At 38.9% G+C, this 19667-nt stretch overlaps 1 pseudogene; it reads left to right on the top strand.

Moving 5' to 3' along the window:
* Window positions 1–924: 924 nt before the first annotated feature.
* Window positions 925–12424, top strand: LOC149832245 (uncharacterized; annotated as a pseudogene).
* The last annotated feature ends 7243 nt before the right edge of the window (window positions 12425–19667 follow it).

Below are 19667 nucleotides of genomic sequence, written 5' to 3'. Positions count from 1 at the left end.
GAGACATTAAGCGAGAATTCGATGCACCACGCGACAGCTTCACGGTCTGATAGAGTTGCACCTGTACAGGATAGCGCTAAGAAGGCAGGTATTTTCGAAATAGGGATGAACCTTGAGTTGAGCAACAAGGTAGACCAACTGTCCTAGAAATTAGATCAATTGTTGTTGGGTCCCTCTCCTGCCATGCAGGTGTGTGCGTTGTGTGCGAGTCCTGCACACCATGTTCTCCAGTGTCCAGCTGCGCCACAGTATCCTGAGTTTGTCCAAGTGCAAGCTCAGATGGCTCAAAACTTCGCTAGGCCCGCACCCAATCCATTTGCCAATACTTACAACCCGGGCTGGCGAAACCATCCAAATTTCTCATGGCGTAACTCACAAGCTCAAGCCCTTAACCCTTCCCAGAGTCAATCCAGACAAGGTGGTTATACACCTGGATTTCAAAGATCCAATGACCCTCCAGCCCAACCTGCTTATACTCAACCCCATTTTCAGGAGCCTTCACCTAGTCAATCTTTTGAGGATAAGATTTTGCAAGCTTTGAGCTCACATACCCAGTCGATTGCAAAGTTAGAAACTCAAATGGGGCAACTCGCTGAAGCACTTAGCAGGAGAAGTGAGGGAGCATTGCCTAGTCAGCCTATAGTTAACCCTAGGGGTAAAGAACCTCTGCAGAGTTTGCATATGACAGATACACATCAAGAGCAAGCTCAGGCAATAGTAACCCTTAGAAGTGGGAAGCAGTATCATTTGAGGGAGGCTGCAGAAGAAAGAGAGAAGATAAGTAAGAAGCAGCCTGTCCCTAATGTTGTACCTCAGGAAAGCGAGAAGGTTCTTCCATTTGAGCCTTCCACAACCCATATTCCTAAAGCCCCCTTTCCTGAGGCGTTAGAGAAACCAAGAGCATTAGGTAAGTCGGGAGTAAACATGCAAGAGATGCTTGAGATATTCAAGCACGTCCATATAAACCTTCCCTTACTAGATGCCATCCAGCAAGTCCCTGCATATGCAAAGTTCCTCAAAGAGCTTTGTACGCAGAAAAGGAAGTTGAGGTTCCATGCGCAGAAGAAAATATATTTGACGGAGCAGATCAGTGCAGTATTACAACACCAGACTCCACCCAAACTTAATGACCCAGGGACCCCTATCATCTCATGTGTCATAGGAAACATTACTATTGAGCGTGCTTTGCTTGACCTTGGGGCAAGTGTTAACATTTTGTCGGGTTTCTTCTATGACAAATTTGGATTGAAAGAGATGAAATCCACACCTATGACGCTTCAATTAGCAGATAGATCGATTAAGGTCCCAAAAGGGATACTTGAAGATGTTTTAGTCAAGGTGGAGGATTGTTATTACCCTGTCGACTTCGTGATATTAGATATGGAGGGAGTTGATAGCATCAGACAGACTCCTATTATTCTTGGTCGCCCTTTCCTAGCTACCGCCAATGCGTGCATTAATTGCCGCACTGGTGAGATGAATGTTTCATTTGGAAATAGGAAAATGAGGATGAACATTTTTTGTGCATCGATGGAGTCTGATACTGAAGAAGCTTCTTTTGAGGTTGATATCATTCAGGATATTATAGAAGCTGAACATGATTGGTTGTTGAGTGATCCACCTCAAGAGGAGGTTGATGAATCATTCAAAGAGGATCGCCTTGATATGATAGATAGTGAGGCAGATAATGTCAGTGGGATTTGGCATTCCGAACCACTTCCAGAGTTAGCTGAGAAGCCCGCAAAGCCATCGATAGAGAGTCCCCCAGAATTGGAGTTGAAGCCTTTACCAGCTTCACTCAAGTATGTCTTTTTAGGAAAAGAGCAGACTCTCCCAGTTATTATTTCTGCAAACCTGACAGATTCACAGGAGCATCAGTTGTTACAGGTTTTGCATGAGCACAAGGAAGCTATTGGATGGTCTGTGGCGGATTTAAAGGGGATTGACCCCTCCTTTTGTATGCATCGGATCATTATAGATGAGGGAGCTAAACCCTCAAGAGAATCACAAAGGAGATTAAATCCTCACATGAAAGAAGTGGTGAAGAAGGAAGTAATTAAATTGTTAGATGCTGGGATTATTTATCCCATCTCCGATAGTCAGTGGGTGAGTCCTACCTAGGTTGTTCCCAAAAAGTCTGGGCTCACTGTGGAGAAGAATGAGAAAGGAGAGAGCATTCCCATGAGGATTACTACGGGATGGAGAGTATGTATTGACTATAGGAAGTTGAACAGTGCAACTAGGAAAGATCATTTCCCGTTACCGTTCATCGACCAAATTTTAGAAAGACTTGCAGGCCAGCAATATTATTGCTTTTTAGATGGATATTCCGGATATAACCAGGTGGTCGTTCATCCCGAGGATCAGGATAAGACGACATTTACCTGTCCCTATGGTACATTTGCGTATAGGAGGATGCCGTTTGGGCTTTGTAATGCCCCGGCTACATTTCAGAGATGTATGATGGCGATTTTCTCTGACATGATGGATGATGTCCTTGAGATTTTCATGGACGATTTCTCGGTTTATGGCTCTTCTTTTGATGATTGTCTCCAAAAATTATCTCGTGTACTTCAGCGTTGTAGGGAGACAAATCTAGTGCTTAGTTGGGAAAAGAGTCATTTCATGGTACAGCAGGGGATTGTTCTTGGACATATTGTGTCCGAGAAAGGTATTGAGGTCGATAAGGCCAAAGTGGAGACCATTGTCAAATTAGCTCCACCGACCTCTGTGAGGCAAGTGCGTTCATTTTTAGGGCATGCAGGTTTCTATAGACGGTTCATTAAGGATTTTAGTCAGATTTCTAGACCGTTGTGTAACCTGTTGTCAAAAGACCAGTCGTTTGTGTTTGATGATGCCTGTCTGAAGGCATTCTTAGCCCTAAAGGGAGCACTGACCACTGCTCCTATTCTCAGATCTCCTGAGTGGTCAGTGCCTTTTGAGATTATGTGTGACGCTTCAGATTATGCGGTTGGAGCAATTTTAGGACAGAAGATTGAGAAACGATCTCATGTTATTCATTATGCTAGTAGGACTCTTTCTGACACACAAATGCATTATACTACCACTGAGAAGGAGTTACTAGCCGTTGTATTTGCACTTGAGAAGTTTCGATCATATTTGTTAGGCTCCAAAGTTATCATTTACTCAGATCATGCTGCATTGAGATATTTGATGAGTAAAAAGGATGCTAAACCGCGTCTCATTCGTTGGATTCTTCTGTTACAAGAATTTGATATTGAGATTCGAGATAAGAGTGGATGTAAGAATCTTGTAGCAGATCATCTGTCTAGACTGACTATAGATTCATCTATTGATCAAGGACAGATTGTTGATTCTTTTCCGGATGAGCAGTTATTTCATGTCAAGCGTTTACCTTGGTTCGCGGACATCGTAAATTTTCTGGTTACTAGAGAGTATCCTGCGCACTGGAACCGGAATGAAAAAGATAGATTTTTTGCGCAGGTGAAACATTATTTTTGTGAAGAACCAGAATTATTTAGATCCTGCCCGGACCAGATGATTCGGAGATGTGTGCCCAAAGAAGAGTATCATTCCATTTTATCATTTTGTCATTCTTTAGCTTGTGGAGGTCATTTTTCTAGTCGGAAGACTGCTGCAAAAGTCCTTCAGTCTGGATTTTGGTGGCCCACACTTCATAGAGATGCTCACGAATTCTGTAGGAAGTGTTTGCGATGTCAGCAAACAGGTCGCATTACCAAGCGCGACATGATGCCTCTTTTACCTATTCTGATTGTGGAAATTTTTGATGTTTGGGGCATTGATTTCATGGGTCCTTTTCTGCCATCATTTGGATTTACATATATTTTAGTGGCGGTTGATTATGTTTCAAAATGGGTCGAGGCTGTGGCCACCCGGACCAATGATCATAAAGAGGTGCTTCGGTTTATCAAACACAACATTTTTAGTCGGTTCGAAGTTCCTAGAGCGATCATCAGTGATGGTGGTACGCACTTTCGTAATGTGCAGGTAGCTTCCTTACTTAGGAAATATTCTGTGCATCATCGGATTGCTACACCTTACCACCCACAAACCAGCGGCCAAGTTGAGGTATCTAACAGGGAGATAAAGAGGATTCTTGAAAAGATAGTCAGACCAGACCGCAAGGATTGGTCTCAGCGCCTTGATGATGCCTTGTGGGCTTATAGGACTGCTTTTAAGACCCCGATTGGTATGTCACCATTTCGATTAGTTTTTGGGAAACCTTGCCATCTTCCCGTTGAGTTAGAACATAGAGCATATTGGGCTATAAAAAAAATCAATTTCAACATGACCCAAGCTGGAGTCGAGAGAAAATTACAGTTGAGTGAGCTAGAGGAATTGCGTAATGAGGCCTATGAGAGTGCAAAGATTTACAAAGCTCGAACTAAGCATTTTCATGATCGATATATTGTTAGGAAACAGTTCGAGCCTGGGCAAAAGGTATGGCTTTATCATTCACGTTTTCATCTTTTTCCAGGTAAGTTGAAGTCAAGATGGAATGGTCCATTTGTTGTGCATAGGGTGTTTCCATATGGAGCGATAGATCTTTTTGACCCTCGTACGGGTGCTATTTTTAAAGTAAATGGGCAACGGCTGAAGCCTTATATCTCAGATACTGGGACAGGACAAGACATTGAGGATGTTGATCTTTTAGAAGTTTAGGACTCACACATGTTTGTATATATTTTAAAATTTTGTAAATATTCATTGAAAAACAAATTTTTTTTTAAGAGTACTTTCATATAGTTCATGTGCATAATTCATAAACTATGATCAGGGTAGGCATATTTTCACATTTTAGATTTCATTGAGTTTACTTTCTTTCCCTCATTGATTTTATCTCATGTGCATTCACTTAGTTTCACATAAGCATGGGGGAATGCCACTGGGACAGTATAATTCAAGCATGGGGGAGGGTGTAGTAGCTCACCAGAATATTTTTGTCTACGTTCTTGCACATGTTTACACATATTTCATGAAAAGTAGATTTTTAAAGAAAAAGTTGAACTTATATGAATGTTATTTCAAATCTGATGTTTTTAGAGGATTTTTAAGCCCCACGATTTTTTTTTTCTGACATAGATCTAAAAATTATGGTTGTTTATGCGGATTTCGAGGAAATGATGATAGATACATTTTAGAATTTATTTTGAATCATAAATATGAATATGCACAGTTCTATTTTTGAAAAACTAAGCAAATGAACAAAAGCATAAAAATGAGCTCAAAAAGTGAGAAAAAGCATGCGTTAGGTTGTTTGGATAATTCCACAATCCTTAGTAGATGGAACTTAGATGTAAGTTGAAACTTTTAATTCCATTTTCGAAAAGGAGAGTGGAAAACTTCGTGATCCTAAGTAACTGAGAACATATACAAGTTGAAATGTTTGACTCTCATGTTATAAGGGTGAATGAAGGAAGTCACTTTTATGTCTTAGTTGATATCTTTTGGTATGAAAAAGTATAGAAGATATTGACATTGCACAAGGCATAGAAGCAGACCACACGCAAACTATATGAGAAAAATAAGTGCGCAAAAAGAAAAAGCGTGAAAAGAAAGAAAAAAAAGAGAGAGAAAAGAGCTTAAAAAGAAAGAAAAGTTAAATGCTTAGAAGTGTGATTGAGAAAACCTGTGTAGAAAACATATGAGTGAGGATAAGTAAATAATAATATATTTTTATTGGATTTTCTAAGAATTAAACATAAATAATTGTGATTTTTAGAAAAGTGAAAGAAATTCTTTTTCTGTGGTGGTACATAAAAGATTCTAATTATATTATGATTTTGAAATAACAGGAAATATTTGTGAAAATAAAGTCTTTGATTATCTACTGATTGTGAGGATGTGTAATATTATGCATACATGAAAGAGATGTTTGTGGGTAGCATCACTGCAAACCCTCACGAGACCTTACTCGTCCACTGGGGTAACCCATGGGTTGAAAGGGCTTGTTGCATGAGCTAAATGCAACCGTGATTCCTACGAAAGTGAGTTAGGTGATAGTTTGATTTCTTGCATTTTTCTAGTTTGCTCGAGGACTAGCAAAACATAAGCATGGGGGTATTTGATCATGCATATAATTCAGGGTTATTAACATTTAAATATGCATGATTTTATAAAATAATGTTTCAAAAACCCAATATTATGTTAGTTTTTGAGTAAAAGTGCTAAAATGATTTAAAATTAGAAAATGAATAAAAAATAGTTTTATTTTACATTCTTATGCCTATTTTAGTTTTTTTTTAGTGGTTTTAGTTTTATTAAAAAGAAAAAAATAAAAAAATTAGAGAAAAATAGTTTTATTCATTTTAAGTGTTGTTTTAGAAAAGAAGAAAAATATAGTAGATTAGTTTTTGAAGTTCTTTTATAAATAGTTTGGTTTTTGAAAAGTTTCACAGTTTTCTTTACTTTTGAAAAAAATAAAAATAAAAATAATAAATAAAGAAAAAAAATATCTAAATAATAATACAAACCAGGTGGAACCGGTTTGTATTTCTAAAAAGGAGAAAGTGAAAACCAAACCGGCTGGAACCGGTTTGGAAGTTTTGAAAATAACCAATGGTTGTTTCAAACCGGTTCCAACCGGTTTGAAACCTTTTAAAAAGGGGTGTAAAGCAGATCGGAGGGGGCTCCATTTTTGTGCGCCAAAATTTTCTTTTCCCCCTCTACTTTTCACCTATTCCTTCTGTTTCCCAGTTGCCGGATTCCTTCTACTTCTTCTTCTTCTTCTTCTTTTTCTTCCAGCAGCAGCAAAGATTCTTCATCCGGTGGCAAGGAGTTCTTCGATCGATTGCAGCGCACGAGTTGGAAGCCATCTTCTCCCTCATTTCCTGTAAGTCATCATCTTCTTCTTCTTCTTCTTCTTCTTCTACTTCTTCTTCTTCAGTTTAATTCTTTCTGAATCATAATGTTTGAATTTCAAATTGGAAAAAAAAAAAAACAAGAAACATAAAACGAAAAAAAAATTCTGTGAAGAACTCCGGTGATTGACAATTATTCTGACCGGAATGTTGTTCTGATGAATAAATCTTGATGATCTGATCAAATTCTTGATTCAGATTTAGTGAATTCGTTTATTGTTATCAGAAAAAAAAATCTGTTCTAAGCATTATCGATCATCTGGATCGATATTTGCATTTTCCGGTGAAAGATAAGTTCTGGAATTCTGATCACCGTGCGGTTGTTGTTTTCCGATGAGTAAATCTTGGATAATGAAAATCTGGATTGATCAACTGAATGATGTTTAAGAAATTTCAGTATGAGTGAGCATTGTTTGATCAACTGAAGAAATCGGATTGAGATAATTCCAAGTGATTAAAATGCAAATCGATATGTTTGTTTCTAATTTTTTTTCTCTTTCCGGCATCTCTGTTTTTTTTCCGGTAATAGATCATCTGATCTTTCTGGTGAATTGAAGTTGTTTTTGAGCTTTAAATTTACAGTGATTTCCTGAAACTGTTGTATCTCCAGTGTTTATCTACATTACATATGCATTCGATCAAACTGAAATTGATTGCATGAGTGAATCCAAGCATCCATTGGAGTTGTTGAGTATTTGAATTGACTGTATTTCACTAATTAATATGCAGAAATTTTGTTCAGCAATGTAAAATTCTGTTCAATTTGAAACTATTCAAAGCTGAACTATGATTTTCTTAAAGTGTCTGATAGAAGCTGGTGATTGATCAATTGAACTCAATCCGTTATTCAAAGTTTAATAGCTGTTACTGTTCATTTTCCGATTGTTTGCATTCTTTGTTTTCAATGTTTTTTTCATGATTCATATCTTTTTCAAATTACTTAGTTCAATCATTTTCCTTGTTTAGTATTTTTTCATTTGTTGTTGAATTTCACTATTTTGTTCCTGTTTCAATAACTGTTTTGCTTTTCCTTATATAAATCTCTTATTTTGTCCATTCCTTGTTTTTGGTTCGACATTAGTTAATTGAATATTAGTTAATTGTTAGATGTTAGTAAATAATTAGCTAGATATAATTAGTTGTTGTTAAGTGCTTTGCTAGTAGATTAAGTAGTTACTTGTTTAGCATTTCTTAGTGAATTGTGATTTCATTAGATCATTTAGCGAGTATATTTCTATTTCTGGTACTGCTCGTGTCCTTTTGACTTGTGCAGAATTGCACGAGATTGGAGCTAAAGAGACTACGTGACACGAAGTACGAAGATAGAAGATTTTTACTTTTCAGTTTAGACTTAGAATTTTAATTGGGTTTGTAAATATTGCACTTTATGCCCTCTGCGAAGGGTATTCATTTGTTGTAATAGCTAGTTGTTTTTACTTTTCTTAGAACAATTTACATTTCAATAATTCAGCAATAAAGAATAGTTTAGAATTGTGTGCTTGAATACAAAATATTCCCGTTCCCTGAGTTCGACTCGGTCTCATCCACTAGTGAGAACCGGTTTTTATTATTTGATGTCTGGTTTTCACATGTTTTTCATATAAAAATCTTTTCAAAATTTACAACGATTACAAAAAAAGACATCAACGTGTTTGATGTTGTTTAGAGAACCAGCGTGAAACTCTGCTTACTGGTCCACTTCAGCATCAATACCTGGGTCAAGTTCAACAGTAATTTGTTTTGATCAAAAACTTATTTCAAGGTGATTGCTGGACGAGTTTAGATCGGATCACAGTGAGCTGCAAGATGAATAGATTGTGTGTGAACCAGATACAGGTTGGGTTGTGTTTTTCGGCCAATAGAATTTTATTTTTTTTGATGCATGCAATTTCTTAGTTTAGTTTTTTTTATTAGTTGATTCATACTCCAGCATTAGTTTAAATCTAGATCATATAGTCTTTTTTCAGGAAGTCGTTTAATTAAATAGTAGTGTTGAAGTTGTTTTAAGTAATTAGTGACCCAAGCATTAGGTAGTTTGTTTCATACACGTTTTATTATTTCAGATTTAGTTAGTTGCATAAGCGTTAAGTAGTTGGTCATTGCATAGGTTGTTGCAATTTGTCATTTAGTTAGTTAGTTTGTTTTGCTCTTTTGTGTTCTAGTATTTTAATTAGTTTGATTAGTAGTTGTTTAGATTCTTGTTTGCTGAATTTTTATTCAACTAACCTTAAGTTTTTGTCTAGTTTTGTCCTATTTTGTTTCATTTTGTGTTTTTATTCTTGTAGAAAAGCGTTCAAACGTATGGTGAGTCCTCAAACAAGCCCTTGAAGAGCCCTTTGAAATCCCTAAACGGTCCCCTCAAAAGAACCTTCAGGCCCCTCAAGGAGCCCTTTAAGCAACCCTCAAAAGAAAGGAAAGATTATAGCAACAACTAAAGGGATGAGCGGCTTGTGCACTAAAGACCTTTTCTTTTTATTTCTAGATTAGGACTTTATTTTATTTAATTCATTGGGTCTGTAATAAAACCATTAATTAATATTTGTAAGTCCTCCACGGAGGGTAGTACTCATTCTTTTATTTAGTTAATTAATTAATCTTTATTTTTAAGGCAACAAAAGTAGTTCTGTGTGTGGTCCAAAAGTACTTATTTTGTTTCCTGAGTTTGACCCAGACTTCACCACTAGTGTGAATCAATTTTTATTTGATGCACGGTTTGCACAAACATTTTTATTGAAAATTATATTTTTAAAATACTCTATTGAAAAAGATGCATCAAATTTTTGGCGTTGTTGTCGGGGAATGACGAACTAAGAACTGAGTACCCATTTTGTTGCCTAGTTCACGTTATTTAGGGTTATTAATTTTTTTTTTGCAGTTATTTAGGATTTTTAGTTTATTTTCTTATTGATTAATTAGGATTGTTAGTTTGCTTTCTGCATTTAGGATTGCAGAACTACGTGCTTATAAACCTAGAGACCAACTTACTTTTTCTGCACAACCCACCTATTAGGCTACCCCTAGGAGGTGACTGCGCACGGTTGATACCATGCTCATAGTTTGCTTTGTGCAAAAATATCTGTTGGTTGCAAGTGTGTGGTTGGTTATTTTTTGTTTTTCTGCTTTCATTATTTTGTTTTTGTCTGCTTTCGTGGTGTGATTTGATCACGTTAGTGCGCTAGTTAGGTAGAAACCCAACTTTTAAGATGATTGCTACACCAGTCTACTCTGAGGTGTATGCAAGGATGACGCTCGCTTGACCCCAAACTTGTTGAGTCATTTGAGGAAAGTGAATCTAGTATTAGGAGAGCCCATCGATCTGGCCTCATGGTTGAAGATCAGCAGTTGACCCGTTTCCTGAGGAAGTATTTTATTCCCAATAAATATACTCACGCCTCCTGTATCACTAGACTTGTTGTAGGAGCAAACCAATTTTGGGGACCCCTACCATTACCTTGATGAGTTCCTCGAGATATGCTTTATAGTGCAGATCAATAATTTTGGGGATAACACGTTTAGGTTGACGTTATTCATTTTCTCTCTCAAGGACAAAGTCAAACACTGGTTGAAGGCTTTATATATAGTTCAAATTACCACTTGGGAACGCATGCAAAGAGAGTTCCTCAAAAAATACTTTTTGATTGGTAAAATGAACCAGTATCAAAAAGTCATCCCCAACTTTTCACAAATCGAGGGAGAACTATTTCATGAGACTTGGGAGAGGATAAAAGATCTTCTTTGAAAGTGTCCTCATCACCAGGTGTCCCATTGGCAACTAGTGTAATACTTTTATAATGGGCTGACTAAGAAGAATCGTCAGATGGTTGATGCAGCCTGTGGGGGCACTTTCATGCTGAAGAGTGAGGATGAGGCGTGGGCCCTGTTTGAGACCCTGAGCGAGAATTTGATGCATCACGCTTTAGCCTCACGATCTGAGTAGGCTACACCTACCCCTATTGGTGCCAAGAAGGCTGGTATTTTCGAATTAGGGATGAACCTTGAGTTGCATAATAAGGTCGACCTATTGACCCAAAAATTGGATCAGCTATTGTTGAATTCCTCTCCAGCCATACAGGTGTGTGTGATGTGTGCTAGCCTAGCACACCATGTTTTTTACTACCCTGCAACGCCACAATACTCTGAGTTTGTCTAGAAGCAAACTCAGATGGTGTAAGGTTTCACTAAACCTGTGCCCAACCTATTTTCCAACACCTATAACTCGGGTTGGCGAAACCATCTCAATTTCTCATGGAGAAATCCACAGAACCAACCCCCCATCCATTTCTAGAACCCACCCAGGTAAGGAGGTTATGCGTCTGATTTTCAGCAGTCTAGTTTTCTTTCAGCCAACTTTCATTTAGTCAGTCTCCATCCCATGAGTCTGCATCCATTCAATCCGTTGAGGACAAGATGTTGCAGACCTTCTCAGATATCAATGTGAATATGAGCTCTCACACGCAGTCTATTGCCAAATTAGAGATGCAGATGGGATAGCTCATCAAGGCGCTTAGCAGGTAAAGCGAGGGGACACTGCCTAGTTAGTCGGTGGTTAACCCTAAAGGTAAGGAGCCAATACATGGCCTGCACATGACAGATGCCCATCAAGGGCAGGCTCAAGCAGTTACAACCCTTAGGAGTGGGAAGTAATATAAAGCGAGGGAGGCTGTAGAAGAAAGCATGAAAAGTAGTCAGTCCCTACTATCATACCTCAAGAAAGCGTGAGGGCTTCTTCATCTGAGCCTTCCAAGTCCTATATACCAAAAGACCCCTTTCCTAAGGTGCTAGAGATGCCAAAGTTGTTCGGCAAGTAGGGAGTGAACATGCAGGAGATGCTTGAGATATTCAAGCATATTCAGATAAACCTTCATTTGCTTGATGCCATTCAACAAGTCTCTACATATGCAAAGTTTCTGAAGGAGCTTTGTATGTAGAAACAGAAGTTGCAGCCTAATATACCGAAGACGATTTATATAACTGAGCAGGTGAGTGGAATGCTCCAGCACCAAATTCTATCGAAGCTCAAGGACCCAAATGCTCCTATTATCTCTTGTGTCATAGGAGACATTACAGTCAAGAGTACTTTGCTTGACCTCAGGGTAAGTGTGAACATCTTGCTGGGTTTCTTTTATGACGCATTTGGATTAAAGGAGATGAAGCCGACACCGATGACCCTGCAGCTAGCAGATTGTCCAGTCAAGATCCTGCAAGGGATTCTTGAGAACATGTTGGTCAAGGTGGAAGACTTATATTTCCCTGTAGACTTCATCATTTTGGGTATGGAGGGCATGGATGAAATGAGGCAGACACCCATTATTCTTGGTTGTCCCTTCTTAGCTACTACCAACACATGCGTCAATTGTTGCACCGGTGTGATGGATATTTTGTTCGACAATAGGAAGATGAGGTTGAACATTTTCAACGCAATGATAGGCCCTGTAGGAGAGAGTGCTTCTTTCCAGGCTGATTTGGTTCAGGACCTGGTAGAAGCAAAGCCGATATGGACATTAAGCAATCCACTTCAAGAGGAGGAGAATGAATCACTCGAAGGAGATGCCTTGGATTGATTGATAGACAATTTAGTGAGCTGAATTATACATGACACTTCGACCCACTCCCTGAGTTGGCAGAGAAGCTTGTACGACCTTCCATTGAGAGTCTGCCTAAACTTAAATTAAAGCTCTTATCAACTTCGCTTAAGTATGCCTTTTTAGGCAAGGACCAGACTCTTTCCGTCATCATTTCCACAGACCTGACAGACACCTAGGAGTGTCAGCTTCTTCAGGTTCTATATGAACATAAAGAGGCGATTGGATGGTCGGTGGCAAAATTGAAGGGATAGACCCCTCCTTTTACATGCATCAGATTATCATGGATGAGGGTTTCAAGCCCTCAAGAGCGATGCAAAGGAGGTTGAATCCTCATATAAAAGAAGTGGTGAAGAAGGATATAGTCAAATGGTTGGATGTAGGGGTCATTTATTCCATATTCGATAGTCAGTGGGTGAGCCCCACTTAAGTTGTCCCCAAGAAGTCTAGGCTCACTGTTGCTCTGAATGAGAAGAGAGAGATAGCGTCTTCATGAGGACTACCACGGGGTGGCGAGTGTGCATCAATTATAAAAAGTTGAATAGTGTAATATGGAAGGATCATTTCTCGTTGTCGTTCATCGACTAGATTTTGGAGAAACTCATAGGTCAACATTATTTCTGTTTCCTGGATGGGTATTCAGGATACAATCAGGTGGTCGTTCACCCTAAGGACCAGAAGAAGACTACCTTCACGTGTCCCTATGACACCTTCATGTTTAGGAGAACGTCATTTGGGCTCTGCAATGCCCTGATAACTTTTTAGAGGTGCATGATGGCCATTTTCTCCCATATAGTTGATGACATCCTAGAGATTTTTATGGACAACTTTTCGGTGTATGGTGCTTCATTTGATAATTGTCTCTAAAAATTATTGCATGTGCTTAAACGATGTATGGAAACAAATCTGGTACTTAGTTGGGAAAAAAGTCATTTCATGATACAACAGGAGATTGTTCTTAAATATATTATATTCGAGAAAGGGATTGAGGTCGACAAGGCCAAAGTGGAGTCTATTGCTAAATTATCTCCACCAACCTCAGTACGGCAAGTGTGTTCATTCTTAGGGCATGAAGGTTTTTATCAGCGGTTCATCAAGGATTTTAGCAAGATTTTTAGACTATTATGCAACCTAGTCTCTAAAGATCAGCCGTTTTATTTTGATGATGCCTATCTGAAGGCATTTTTGTCTTTGAAGGAGGCCTTGACCACTGCACCTATTTTTCGATCTTTCGATTGGTTTGTACCTTTTGAAATCATGTATGATGCTTCAGATTACGCGGTAGGACTCATTCTGGGCAAGAAGATAGAACGAAGGTCTCATGTAATTTATTACTCTAGCAAGACCCTCTCTGATGCTCAGATGTATTATACGACCACTGAGAAGGAACTGCTAGTTGTCGTATTTACCCTCAAGAAATTTTGTTCATATTTATTGGGCTTCAAGGTCATTGTTTACTCAGATCATACCGCCCTACAATACTTGGTGAGTAAAAAGAATGGCAAGCCACGACTCATCCGTTGGATCCTCTTGCTATAATAATTAGATCTCGAGATTCAAGGTAAGAGTGGATGTGAGAACCTTGTAGCAGACCATTTGTCCAGACTGACGATGAAGACATCCACTGATCAGGGACAGATTGATGATTCATTTTCAGATGAGCAACTACTTCATGTCAAGCATTTACCCTGGTTTGCGAATATCATCAACTATTTGGTGACCGGTCAGTTTCTTACGCATTGGGCCAAGAATGAGCGAGATCATTTTCTAGCACAGGTGAAAGATTATTTTGGGAGGATCCAGAGTTGTTTTGATTATGTCTCGATCTGGTGATTCAAAGGTGCATCCCTGAGGAGGAGTACGATTCTATTATGTTTTTTTGTCATGCTCTGGCCTATGGATGCCACTTTTCTAGTCAAAAGACCGCTATGAAGGTCCTCCAATCTGGATTTTGGTGGCCGACACTGTATCGAGATGCTCATGATTTTTGTAGGAAATGCTTATGTTGTCAGCAGACAGGGAGCATTTTCAAGCGTGATATGATGCCCCTTCTTTCCATTCTTGTCGTAGAGATTTTTTATGTCTAGGTCATCGACTTTATGGGTCTCTTTCTGCCATCATTCGATTTTGTTTATATTTTAGTGGTGATCGATTATGTGTCTAAGTGGGTCGAGGTCGTGGCCACCCAGACCAATGATCATAAGGAGGTGCTTCGATTTATCAAGCACAATATCTTTAGTAGGTTTGGTGTCCTGAAAGCAATGATTAGTGATGGTGGTATACTTCAAGAATGTGTAGGTAGCTTCCTTACTCTGAAAGTATTTTGTACAACATCGGATTGCTACACCATACCATCCACAAACGAGTGACCAGGTCGAGGTCTTCAACAGGGAGATCAAGAAGATTCTTGAAAAGACAGTCTGACCAGACTGCAAGGACTGGTCTCAACACCTTGGCGATGCATTATAGGCATATTGGACTGCTTTTAAGACCCCGATTGACATGCCCCCCTACCGATTGATTTTTGGGAAGCCATGTTATCTTCTTGTTGAATTAGATCATAGGGCGTATTGGGCAATCAAAAAGTTTAATTTTGATATGGCCCAAACTGACGTAGAGTGAAGATTACAGATGAGTGAGCTCAAGGAGTTGCGAAATGATGCGTATGAGAGGGCTCAAATCTACAAGGCTCGAACCCAGCATTTTCATGACAAGCACATTGTGCAAAAACAGTTCGAGCCTGAGCAGAAGGTTTGGCTTTATAATTCGTGACTTTATCTCTTTCCAGAGAAGCTGAAGTCTAGATGAGATGGCCCGTTCATAGTCCATAAAGTCTTTCCGCATGGTGCTATTGAGATTTTGGACCCACGAACGGACAACATGCTCAAGGTCAATGGGCAACGGCTGAAGCCCTACTACATTTCGGATGCCATAGTTAGTGAGGACATCTAGAGGTTCAGGGTGACAAACCATTCCAACGCCTCACCCTTCAAGCTTTTGGGAAACCAATTTATTAGCCTCATATTATTGTTTTGATATTTAGCAATGTTTCTTATAGGTAAGAATAAGTGAGTCATTGGGTCCTCCTTTCCATTGAACTTTAGGAATTTTACAGGGGTCTCATTATCTTCATCATCGTATCCCTCTTACAGGAAGTCATCCATTGAGTATTCTCTTTGATCCATGTTTATGTATATCATTCTTGATATTAGATTGTCGACCATGTATTCTAGTGATTTGATCTTTCTATCTGACTCGAACAATATAGTTTGGACTGGACGGGTCAGCCTAGATTTATTGACTCTCTCAAAGTTAAACACTTGGGACTCTCCCAACTAACTATACTCCCTGTCATCTTGCAGTTTCAGACTTTGCCTGGTCCTTATTTTTCTGTTGGATCGTTCCTTCTCACATTCTTACTCGTGGGCTCTTCAAACTCTTTTTTCAGCTCTTGTTTGTTCTCGTCCTAACTGTTCATGAATCTCTCTTATTTCCTCCTTCATCATTCCCACGTTCTCTCTGGCATGTACTAGCACATCTTTTTTCTTAGACTAGGCTTTGAAATGCAAGGTCTTAAGGGTTCGTCTCCTAGTGGGTTCATCTGCTATAAAACTATCTGTCTCGTAACCCATATAAAAGACTTTACGAGATTGATAGAGGTGCCGTTCTTCAGACCAAGCTTTGAAATGCGAGGTCTTGAAGATTCGTCTTTTGGTAGACTCAACCGTGCTAGTAGTGCCATAAAATGGAAACTATGAGCCTAAGCATTCATCGCCTCTTCTTTATACATATAGTTTTGATGTCTCCTGTTTTCACAAATTCGTCCATGAATATTTGTAGAATTGCAGGATACAAAAACTTGAGAGTTTTTTTTTTTTGCATTGTTAACGAACGCCTTGTTTGCTATGCAGGCGTACTTGACAACATGGTTTATTAATTAGTAAACTAGCATGTGTGAGGCATGGCTGCTGTATCTATGGTGTAACTAATCACGCCAATGTTATGCATCTGCAGTGTTGAAGTGCACCTAGTACATAGAGGGCAATGGATGTCAACGTTGTTATGCAGGGTCTTGTTTCAGAAAGCATGCTTAAGATAAGAATCGAAAGTACGCCTTTTGATGCCGTCAATGTTTAAGATGAGCTTCTTGCTTCCATTTTTGTTTTTGATAGGCAAGCTGGGGTTAGATAGACCTCTACCAGTTGGGGTTATACAACCATACCACTGGGATTCGAACTTACAACTTCCTGATACAAGGTGACGTTCACTAATTAACTGCTCTTGCCAGACAAGCGGACCCCCTGCTGGTAGCTTCTTGCTTCAATTGGTTGGTAAGTTGATGGTCCAAACTGCAGCCTTTATAAGTCAAATAATCTGCTATTATGTCCTCTATGGATCTAGCCGTATCATTTAGATTATTAACTCCCACTCTTTGGCATGTTACATAAGCTATTGATCAAACAAGAAAAGGAAAAGCATCAATTAAATACATACCATACACTTAATGCTGTCATCATTATCAACTACATGTATATTGCACATGGTATGCCGGAATATATTAATTTTTGTATTCATCTGCCATTATTGCACATATCTTTTGTTGAACAGTTTCTCTTCTGTAAAATAGACATATATGAGGAGCTATTGCCCGTTTGCAACAAAAAAAAAACATTCAAAACCAGGCAAAAACTCCTTGTTGATGGCTCAAACAGCTAGGTAAGCACTGTGAACATCATCCTTCTTGTCATCTGGTTTTCCAGCATCACATGATGTCGGACACTCACACAGCACCTTCGATAGATTCTTGCTTAGATCTTTGGCTTGAAAGCTTCACAAGTTTCTCCAGACTCCGGACACACAGCATACAGTCCCAAGATGATCAGTCCAGAACCAAGAACACTAAAAGCACAATGAAGACATGATTAGTCATTTTGAAGTTTTTGGTGGCAATATAGCAAAGTGTGATACCATAGTACATGTTTAAAAGCATTTGGCACACACCAAGAACCAGTTTAGTGCTTTATAAATACACTTGACAAGATTCACCCAAGCTTTATTAAAGAGAAGCGTTTCATTTCTTTCACTAAATTTCAAAAAATATCAATAAACATTAGCAGTCGCTCCAACATTTACCACATGTTTTGCTTTTAAAATAAAAGATTACCTCCCATGGGATTCAAACCTGTGACCTCTTTTGATAGCATGAGACTAACCATCCAACTATGTCATTCGACTGCAACAATAATCCAAAGACCATAATCCCTAAACCAGCAAAACTCGACTACATCAACCTAATAGCAAATCAAACACTCTAAAATGCCAAGAAAAGAAGACCCCGAAATCTGAGAGCAACACTTTATAATGAAATTTGATTTTCAGATTTGTTGCACTTGGTTTATGCACTTCACAATGAAAACCCTGTAGAGAAATGAGGGTAACAAAAATTCGTGCGGAAGCAATATAGGATCTAACAAAGGCACAATCAAATCACAACACAAGGGTTTACGTACGTGGTTCGGTCAACACGACCTATGTCCACGGGGCACAGAGAGAATGATCAACTATAATAAGAGTAAAGAGTATAATATAGAGAGTACACCGTCCAATAGCTTGCCCAAAGTTAAAGACAATAACAACAAATGAATCACAGAAACAGAGGGATACAAGATTACCTCTCGGGTGCACAACCCGAGTCAAAACACACACCACAACCAACACCTCTCTCTAAGGATCAATGTGTGGTGATGCTTCATCTTCTTCTCTCCACTCTCTCTCTCTCTCTCTTACTTTTTCTCTCTCTACACACTGCACACAGTCACTCTGCTCACAGCATTCTGCTCTTCTCCCACCAGCACACAACCTCTACATCCCTATTTATAGATGGCATAGAGCCTTCTAGACTCATTCTAAAAACCGAAGGGGTTTTAGCCCTTCAACTTCCTCTGCATTAATGAGAAGTAGTGGGTGACTATTTCACTTCCCCACATTATTAATGAGGGATTGGGATGGACCCAACAATCTCCCTCTCCAGCCCAAGGGAATACTCCAATTCAACTAATCAACTGGAGTCCATGCCGGCCAGCTGTCGACATGTATTTTGTTTCTCCATCGATAAGGCCTTTGTCAGCATATCTGCACCATTATCATTTGTGGAGATCTTTGCAAGATGAAGTAAATTTTTCTCAAACACATCTCGGATCCAATGATACATGATATCTATATGCTTTGACTTTGAGTGAAAACTCAAATTCTTGGCGAGATGAATGACACTTTGACTGTCGCAGTACACCAAGTACTTGTCTTGCTCTAAACCCAATTCCTTCAAGAATCTTTTCATTCACAACATCTCTTTGCAAGCTTCTGTAAGAGCAATGTACTCTGCATCAGCACTAGACAAAGCAATACACCTTTGCAATTTTGACTGCCATGATACAACCCCCCCTACAAAAGTGAATATAAAACCTGATGTGGACTTCTTTGTATCAATATCTCCAGCCATATCTACATTTGTGTAACCTGTCAAGACAGGTGGTCCACCCCCAAAGCTTAAACAAACTTTGAAGCTCCCTCTAAGATATATAAATATTCACTTTACTGTTGCCCAATGCTCTTTTCCTGGATTTGCAAGAAATCTGCTAGCAACACCTACTACATATGCGATGTCAGGTCTCGTACATACCATTGGGTACATCAAGCTTCTGACTGCTGAAGCATAAGGAACTTTCTTCATTTTCTCCTTCTCCTCATCACTTGATGGACTCTGCTATTAGTTTAGCTTAAAGTGACCTGCAAAAGGAGAACCAACTGGCTTTGCATTGTTCATACTGAACTTGTCCAACACCTTCTCGATGTACTTCTCCTGTGATAACCATATCTTCTTGATTTTTCTATCACGAGAGATCTGCATGCCTAATATTTTCTTTGCTGGCCCCATGTCCTTCATTGAAAAGGTCTTACTCAGTTCCTTCTTGAGCCTGTCAATTATAGACATATCTTTCCCAAGGATAAGCATATCATCAATATATAACAAGAGAGTAACAAAATTCTCACCTAACCATTTTATGTAGATACAATGATCTGAAGCCGATCTATTGTATCCATTTTCAGCCATAAATGAATCAAATTTCTTGTACCACTGTCTTGGAGCTTGCTTCAGCCCATACAAGTTTTTTTTCAACCTACAGACAAGATTTTATTTACCTTTGACTTTGAAGCCTTCTGG

Source organism: Nuphar pumila, chromosome 7 (genome assembly GCF_984573655.1).
Source record: "Nuphar pumila chromosome 7, dmNupPumi1.hap1.1, whole genome shotgun sequence".
NCBI lineage: Eukaryota > Viridiplantae > Streptophyta > Magnoliopsida > Nymphaeales > Nymphaeaceae > Nuphar > Nuphar pumila.
This window is presented reverse-complemented; position numbering and strand designations above follow the sequence as displayed.